Here is a 9,841-nt window from a genome sequence, read left to right on the forward strand (position 1 = left end):
CTGTGGAAATCATGCTCTGTTCCTGGATATTCTATGAGGAGGAAAAGGTGCTAAATATGTTGGATAAATTATTCATTACAGATTACTTGCACAGAACTAGTCAAAACCCAACAGCAATAAATGAGAGATTGTTTATGAAAAAGCAAATGGGTCTGCACGTTTGAATGTGCTCAATTACAGTCTGTTTTATTCACCCCCCATGAAAGTCTGCGAAGTTCCCTTGGCAGAATCTTTGTTACTTGTGAGGCTGTGAGAGGAAGAGCTGGAATTTCACATCCTAGGCAGAGCTTGACTTTGGCTTTGTAAGCAAAGCAAATTAGATTCAGAGGCCTTTGAAAGGTTAGAAATAGGGGAACCCACTTTTCAGAGTACAGCTGCCCTTTAAGCTGTAAAAATGACTGACCCAATACTGTCATCTTGGTAATATTTGAGCTAATAAAAGAGCGCTAAAAATAATCAGCACAGACTCATTAGTTCTTTAATTGCTAACTGCTCTTTCTTCCTCTCATAACCAAATGTCACTTTGTCCCATGTATCTCGCTAGTTACATTGGTTAGTGAGTGCCGGGGGCTGGCTGAGCCCAGTGCATGTCAATACAACTTACCAACACGGCTGTGTAGGTGCCAATCCATCTTCAACTCCTCCAGTCCTCAGCAGATCAGAGTAACAACCTGACAGTTTTGCACCTTCCAAAGCACACTCTAAGCGAGGCAGCAGGGAAAAGAGCAGTGCAGAGAGAGGAGGGAGGGAAGTGACATTAACAGACTCTGAAGTGCTCAGTGCCTGGCTGTCCTGATATATGGAATCTTAGCCCTTAAACAGGAGACATTTATTAAAGAAACAGTCACTACTACAGATATACAGGTTTCCCTATAACTCAGGTTCCAGCTTTGTCTCTGTTGTTTACCAGGGACCACACCCTGTTTTGAACTCTATACAGCACACACAAACATCTTGTAGCTGAATAATGTACTGCAAGTCAGCAGACCATTGCAGGGGTCTTGTCTATATTGGTGTAACACCAGTGGGAGCTCTTGTGTAGATGAGGTGCTCGTGATGGCTGGCGTATTTCCTGCCATGTCATTTAGTCTTTCTCTGAGCAGGGCATGATTACACAGTGGTAAAAATGCTGGCACCTGTCTGCACTAGAGCTGCTACTGTTGCTATCACCACCGGAGCTGCAAAAGTCGGTAATGTTAAGAAAAAGCCACGGAGCTTGTTAATTGGACTTTGCTGCTGTTCTCTGAGCAGCTGGGAGAAAGATGGAACCTTGTAGCCAAAGTGCAAGTCAGGATTCAGGAACATCTGCTAAAGATCTACAGCATGGATAGGGATGATACTTCCTGGGGGTCCCAGGGTTATACTACGTGGGGGTACCCACCTGCCCTTAGCATGAGGAAGCCTGGTCTGTGCCTGCCATGGGTCAGGCTCCCCAACTCCACCAGCTATGGGCAACACAAGCACTGCCCTCTAGGCCTCACAGGCTCCGCTGCTACTCTACAGGTTAGTGATTGGCACATCCCAAACCTCGAGCCTCCCAAGTGTATTCTTGAAGCATCCAGCCCCATGTCCTCTGGACACTTGCAGCATTTACAGTTTGCTGCTTCCAAAGAAACAGTGCACCCCAGTTACCAGTTCCACCTCAGATCACCACTCTGCTTAACACACAGCACTGAGATAGGTTTATAGTTAAATCAAGTATAAGGTTATTTAACATAGTGTAGAGATCATTCAGGTAATACCAGGTACAAGTATTGGAAACAAAAGATTACATGGAAAACAAAATCATAACATGTATTATAGAGCCTAGACTTAATTAACCAGATACTCTCATGTCTTGTAGAGCATCGCTCACCGAAAATCATTGCAGAGCTTTTCAGCCATGCTGGCTGCGACCCTCCTTTCATGACACAAACACAGTATTAGGCTTGGTGAAGGATCCAGTGTGTCACTTTGCATTCCAATATATACCAGAACAATTCTTTGTCTCTATTCATAAACAGCATCCCCCTTGCGCTGCTATTTATTTAATCCTGCAGATTTTCTTTCTTGTAGATTTCACAATATCTTCTTTTGCTTGTGGTTCAGCATGCAAATAGACATGTCTACACTGCCGCGCTAGTTCGGCGGCTGGGGATCGAAGTTCCGGGTTCGATTTATCGCGTCTGGTGTGGACGCGATAAATCGAACCAGGAAGTGCTCGCCGTCGACTGCGGTACTCCAGCTAGACGAGAGGAGTACCGCGGAGTCGACGGGGGAGCCTGCCTGCCGCGTGTGGACCGCGTCTGAACCGCGGTAAGTTCGAAGTAAGGTATGTCGAATTCAGCTACGTTATTCACGTAGCTGAATTTGCGTACCTTACTTCGACTTGGGGGGTAAGTGTAGACCAAGCCATACAGTGTTAGGCATGCTGTACAAAAATGACCAGATAGAGAGATAGGTGTCTGTTACCTCAGAGATATTCCTTTCAGGCAGGACCTATGTCACCTTCTGGTGACCTGCCTTAACTCCAAGACCTTAAGAACATAATTTTCAGTACAGATTCATACAGGGGTGAAAGAAAAATTTTCAGGCAGGACCTATGTCACCTTCTGGTGACCTGCCTTAACTCCAAGACCTTAAGAACATAATTTTCAGTACAGATTCATACAGGGGTGAAAGAAAAATTTATCTCTTACCGGTACGGGGGGGGGGGGTGGCTTTGCACCCCCCCCCCAAAGAGTCAGGGCCTCAGGCGGAAGGGGCAGGGGTGGGGGGTCAGCATCCCCCAGCCCCTCCGCGCTGCCTGTCCCGTGCCGCCCAGGGCTCCAGCGGCAATTTAAAGGACCCGGCAGGGCCGCCGATGGGGGGGCGCAAAAGGAGCAGCGATGTTAAAGCGCTGCCGCGGCAGCGCTTTAAAGTCAGCTGTACAGGCCGGTACCGGTGGCCGCTTTTTACCGGTACACCATACCAGCCCGTACCACCTCACTTTCACCCCTGGATACATAGCTTCTTAAATGTTATTGGTACATCCATTTTGCAATGATTATGATGACCTGTAGGTTACTGGCTCTCAGTAAAGACCTCACATGCAACCCTTCAATGAACTATTATGCAGCTATCCAAGCCAGTGGATCCCCGTACAACTCTTTGCACCTCCTGTGCTGTCAAGGGTCCCTGGGTCACAATAGGTCACCTACTGTGTGGCACGGAGTCTGGAGAGGAGAATTCTATGGTCTGGCTTATGCAGGAGGTCAGACTCTATGATCACAGTGGTCCCTTACAGCCTTTGCCACTATGAATTTTGTGATTTGCATTGCAGTAGAATCAAAATGTTATCCCCTTCTGCTAGGTGAGGTCTTCTCTTCAAAGTGACTCTGTGCAAAAATGCTTCTTACTCTACAGATCTTCTCCATGGCCCTCCTCCTGCTCCAGACCAATAGGAGTTTTGCCACTGAATTCCCTGGGAGTGGGGGCAGGCCATATTTACTTATCCAGACCCAGATCTGCTGACTGCTGTAATGAGAAGGGAAGTTTTTACTGCCTTTTACTTCTGTTAGCCCAGCTGAGCCACCCCAGCTACTGAAGAGCAAGTTGGTTTCTGTTCCTCCTTATATGTCACCCAAGGAATTGTTTACCAAAGGCCAGATCACAAACCCCTTCTTCACATTGATGTCAATGGGGCAACTCGTGTGAGTAACTGTTCACCAGTGTCAGTGAGGGGGCCCCAGGTTTGCACCTGTGCAACTGTACTGATGGCAACGGGGTAGTGCAGTTATCCCTGAAGGGAGACTCTGGCTATGTCTACACTTCAAGCTGGGGGTGTGATTCCCAGTTTGAGGTGACATACTTGCGCTAGAGTGTAGCCATGGCAGCACGAGTGGTGGGAGGGGCTACCTGTCCCAAGTCCAAGACCACAGGCACATACTGAGACAGTTAGCCCTTCCCACACTCACGCTGCCATGGCTCCTATATTCTATTGTTAGCGCACGAGCTTGATGAAAGCTCATGCGGGCGTATCTCCCCGAGCTGGGAGTCACCTCCCCAGTTCAAAGCATAGACGTACCCCCTGATGCCGATGGGAGAACTCTGGTGGAACAGAGCACATAATGTGGCCAGCCCAATATTTATTACAGATGATGATATGTAAGAAGGAGAATAACCAGCTTGACTCTCAGAGCCCAGGGCGAGTTCACACAGCTGGCAGGTAGGGAACGCATTGTGTGTCTTGCATACTGAGCCTCTTTGACATGGCAGTCGTTGGGAGACAATGATCATGGAACTCCACAAAGCGTTTTGTACAGAGCAGAGTTGTACTTTATTCATTCTAATTACTTGCTGTTACGACCCCATGGGTTTGCCTCATGAGGCCAAGGGTGAAGTCCTGACCCCAGTGAAGTCTATAAGAGTCTTGCCATTGACTTCAGCGGGACCAGGATTTCACCCCAGATTTTCTAGTGTTCCGCATGCACAATTGGGCCCAGATTTTCAAAAGTGCCTCTCACCCAGCTGCTCTCATTGTGACACTTAAGACCAGATATGCAAAGAGCTCAGTCAGGTCTGATTGTGCCAAGGTCTTGGGAAAATCTGGCCTTCAGCTGTTTATCAAAAGAGATAAAGAGCAAAAACGTGGCTCTATTGAGGTGAATAGCAAAACTCCTACTGACTTCAATGGGGCCAGGATTTCACCCCACGTTAGTGGTGCCCTTTTGGCCTGTGTGGTTAGCCAATATTGGGGGGCCTTGCAGGGATGAGAAATTGATGATACAAGCCAGGTACCCTCTTGGTGTAATCTTGTTTATTTACAAAACAACAAACACAAAGTCCTATGTCCCTGATCACAGTAAAAATAAACAGCCAGCTCCGAAATCCCCAAGTCTGCTGCCCCAGCAAGTTATGTGGCCAAGAAGGGGTCCCTGCTTCCTCTCATGTCAGGCTCACAACTCCTTCGCCAGCCTTTCTTGGCCTCCGACACACACATTGGAAACCACTTAGCCAGGCACACAGCTAGTCCTTGGATGGTAGCCTCCCATTGGCAACTGTCTTAAGTACATCAAGGGGCTTTATTGGTCCTTCAGTTGAGCCTGACGGAAAGTGTTGGGCCCATCCATAGGCTTTAACAATGTCCTTGACTGGATCCAAGACTCAGCTGAGGGCAGCCATTTCAGCTTAACATTACTAAAACAGGGCAACAGGCTGTAATATATTAGCCACCCCAAACAGGAGAAGAAGCAACAAAACAATAACTTCACAAACCAGCAGAGCATCTTGCACTTTCCCTTCTTCCTGGGTAACCTTCAAGCAATTGTTTTGCCACATTTCAATTTATAACACCGCTAACTTTTTAATTTAACGTGCTTCTTGTAAAACAGGAGCTGGGGCATATCTTTCATTTGTTGGCTCGTAGAGTTAACGAACCAGGGAAAGTACCAGTTCACATTTATCCCACAGACGCATTCAAATCCACATCTAATGCAAATGGCACTACTAATAGTGCTTGTAAATACCATTGTTTACTTAGTATCACTTGAAGCATTTAGAAAAGCTTTCTGCTTGGAAATAAGATCTTTAGTTTGCCTTGTAACTCCCATCCTTCCTTGGTTTTTATATTTATAGCAAGTATTTTATCAAGTTTCAGGCATGGAGCAGAAAAAGATACACGCAAAGCCTGTATATGTATATGGTATACAAGACCATATATGGTATACTTCTCTTAGGGTATGTCTACAGTACACTACGGGATTAATCCGAATTTATATAATTCGAATTTAGGAAACCGATTTTATAAATTCGAATGTATTCGGCCACACTAGGCACATTAATTCGGTGGTGTGCGTCCAAGCTACCGTACTAGCATCGATTTCCAGAGCGTTGCATTGTGGGTAGCTTTCCCATAGCTATCCCATAGTTCCCGCAGTCTCCACCCCCCTTGGAATTCTGGGTTGAGACCCCAGTGCATGATGGGGCAAAAAACATTGTCGCAGGTGGTTCTGGGTACAGCCTCCCCGTCCCTCCCTGAAAGCAACGGCAGACAACCATTTCGCGCCTTTTTCCCTGAGTGAACTCTGCAGACTCCATACCGCAGCAAGCATGGATCCCGCTCAGCTCCAGAACGCAGTCATGAACATTGTAAACACCTCGTGCGTTCTCGTGGAGTTTATGCTTACCCAGGACCAGAAAAAAGAGGCGAGGAGGAGGAGGCGGCGACTGCAGCGCAGCGACAAGTGTGATGAGGACATGGACATGGACCGTGAATTCTCTCAGACCGCGGGCCCCGGTGCTTTGGAGATTATGATGTTAATGGGCCAGGTTATAGGCTTGGAACGCCGATTCTGGGCCCGGGAAACAAGCACAGACTGGTGGGACCGCATAGTGTTGCAGGTGTGGGACGATTCCCAGTGGCTGAGAAACTTTCGCATGCGTAAGGGCACTTTCATGGAACTTTGTGACTTGCTTTCCCCTGCCCTGAAGCGCCAGAATACCAAGATGAGAGCAGCCCTCACAGTTGAGAAGCGAGTGGCAATAGCCCTGTGGAAGCTTGCAACGCCAGACAGCTACCGGTCAGTCGGTAATCAATTTGGAGTGGGCAAATCTACTGTGGGGGCTGCTGTGATGCAAGTAGCCAAAGCAATCACGGAGGTGCTGCTACGAAAGGTAGTGACTCTGGGAAATGTGCAGGTCATAGTGGATGGCTTTGCTGCAATGGGATTCCCTAACTGTGGTGGGGCGATAGATGGAACCCATATTCCTATCTTGGCACCGGAGCACCAGGGTACCCACTACATAAACCGCAAGGGGTACTTTTCAATGGTGCTGCAAGCACTTGTGGATCACAAGGGACATTTCACCAACATCCATGTGGGCTGGCCGGGAAGGGTTCATGACGCTCGCGTCTTCAGGAACACCAATCTGTTTAAACGGCTGCAGCAAGGGACTTACTTTCCGGACCAGAAAATAACCGTTGGGGATGTTGAAATGCCAATTGTTATTCTTGGGGACCCAGCCTACCCCTTAATGCCATGGCTCATGAAGCCATACACAGACAGCCTGGACAGGAGTCAGGAGTTGTTCAACTACAGGCTGAGCAAGTGCAGAATGGTGGTAGAATGTGCATTTGGCCGTTTAAAAGGTCACTGGCGATCCTTACTGACTCGCTCAGACCTCAGCCAAACCAATATCCCCATTGTTATTACTGCTTGCTGTGTGCTCCACAATCTCTGTGAGAGCAAGGGGGAGACCTTTATGGCAGGGTGGGAGGCTGAGGCAAATCGCCTGGCTGCTGATTACGCGCAGCCAGACACCAGGGCGATTAGAAGAGCACACCAGGAAGCGCTGCGCATTAGGGAAGCTTTGAAAACCAGTTTCATGACTGGTCAGGCTACAGTGTGAAATTTCTGTTTGTTTATCCTTCATGAAAACCCGCCCCCTTTATTGACTCATTCTCTGTAAGGAACCCACCCTCCCCCTTCCCCCAGCTTTCTTTCAAAGGAAATAAAGTCACTATTGTTTAAAAATCATTTATTCTTTATTAATTGATTATAAAAAGAGGGAGAGAACCTGAGTGGGGTTTGGGAGGAGGATCAGCGGGAAGGAAAAGCCCACTAAAAAAAGGTTAAAAAAATGGCAGCCTTTTGCTTGGGCTGTCCACTGGGGTGGAATGGGAGGGTGTACGGAGCCTCCCCCCCCCGTGTTCTTACACGTCTGGGTGAGGAGGCTATGGAACATGGTGAGGAGGTAGGGGGGTTATACAGGGGCTGTAGCGGCACTCTGTTCTCCAGCAGCCGTTCCTGAAGCTCCACCAGACGCCGGAGCATGTCTGTTTGCTCACGCAGCAGCCCCAGCATTGCATCCTGCCTCCTCTGATCTTCCTGACGCCACCTCTCATCTCGAGCGTCTCTCCTCTCCTCACGTTGGTCCCTTCTGTCCTCACGTTGGTCCCTCATGTCCTCACGTTGGTCCCTCCTGTCCTCACGTTCACTGGCTTCTTTCCTATACTTGCAAACCGTGTCCTTCCACTCATTCAGATGAGCTCTTTCACTCCTGGTGGATTGCATGATTTCTGCAAACATCTCGTCTCGCGTCTTCTTTTTCCGACGCCTTATCTGGGATAGCCTTCGGGAAGGAGGAGGGAGGCTTGAAACATTTGCAGCTGCTGGAGGGAGTGAAAAAAGGAGAGAATTTTTTTAAAAGATACATTTTTCAGAACAATGCTTATACTCTTTCACGGTGACAAATACTATTCACATTACATAGCACATGTGATTTCTGTGCAAGGTCGCATTTTGCCTCTTAATATGGAGTGCCTGTGGCTTTGCTGCTAGAGATCACAGACGCAGGTCCGGGCAACAGAATTCAGCTTGCATGCTGCCATGGTAAGCCACTGTCTTTAGGCTTCTGCGCCCTGCTTTCCCACATACCAAGCAAAGCCCGTTGTGCTGCAGTTTTCCTGTTAACCTTCAGCAGCAGAAAACAAGCTAACACCCCCCCACCATCCAATTCTCTGGGATGAGTGCTTTATCCCTCCCCACACCGCGTGGCTGGTATCAGGGAAGATCCCTGCAGGAACCAAACTAACACCCCCCCAACCCGCCATGAATTCTCTGGGATGAGTGCTTTATCCCTCCCCCCACCGCGTGGCTGGTATCAGGGAAGATCCCTGCTAGCAAAATGCTAAAAGCTCTGGGCCAATCCTCCCCCCCCCCCCCCTTTGCACTTGGCTAAATGCAGGGAAGGATTTCTTTTCAGCCACAGGCAAACAGCCCAGTAGGAACGGCCACCTCTGTCCCCTTAATTAAATTCCCGTATTTCAACCAGGTTACCCTAAGCGATATCACTCTCCTGAGGATTACACAGCAAGATAAAGAACGGATGTTGCTTGAATGCCAGCAAACACCGAGACCATATGCTGCCAGGCTTTGTCATGCAATGATACCAGATTACTTGCTACTAGCATGGCGTGGTCAAGTGTCCTACCATGGAGGACGGAATAAGGCTGCACTGCCCAGAAACCTTGTGGCAAGGCTTTTGGAGTACCTCCAGGAGAGCTTCATGGAGATGTCCCTGGAGGATTTCCGCTCCATCCCCAGACATGTTAACAGACTTTTCCAGTAGCTGTACTGGCTGCGAATGCATCCCAAGTGCTCAGGGCAAATTAATCATTAAAAATGCTTGCTTTTAAACCATGTTTTATATTTTAAAAGGTAAACTCACCTGAGGTCCCTTCCATGGGGTCATGGTCTTGGGTACTGGCTTGGGAGGCTTGGGAGGGTACTTCAGTCAGGGTGAGAAACAGATCCTGGCTGTTGGGGAGAACGGAGAGCTGGGTGCTCTCTGCCAGCTCGTCCTCCTCCTCCTCCTCTTCCCCTTCCGCGGAATCATCAGGTGTCCCTGATGAGATTATCCCCAGCTCGGAATCCACAGTCAGAGGTGGGGTAGTGGTGGCGGCCCCCCCTAGAAATGCATTTAGCTCGGCGTAGAAGCGGCATGTCCGCGGCTCTGACCCGGAGCGACCGTTTGCCTCCTTTGCTTTTTGATAGGCTTGTCTGAGCTCCTTGACTTTCACGTGGCACTGATCTGAGTCCCTATTGTGGCCTCTCTCCATCATGCCCTTGGAAATTTTTTCAAAAGTTTTGGCATTTCGTCTTTTCGAACGAAGTTCTGCTAGCACTGAATCCTCTCCCCATATAGCGATCAAATCCAGTACCTCCTGTACGGTCCATGCTGGTGCTCTTTTTCGATTATCAGCCTGCATGGTTACCTGTGCTGATGAGCTCTCTGTGGTCACCTGTGCTCTCCACGCTGTGCAAACAGGAAATGAAATTCAAATGTTCCCGGGGCTTTTCCTGTCCACCTGGCCAGCGCA

This window comes from Emys orbicularis, chromosome 3, assembly GCF_028017835.1.
Source record: "Emys orbicularis isolate rEmyOrb1 chromosome 3, rEmyOrb1.hap1, whole genome shotgun sequence".
NCBI classification, from domain to species: Eukaryota; Metazoa; Chordata; order Testudines; family Emydidae; genus Emys; species Emys orbicularis.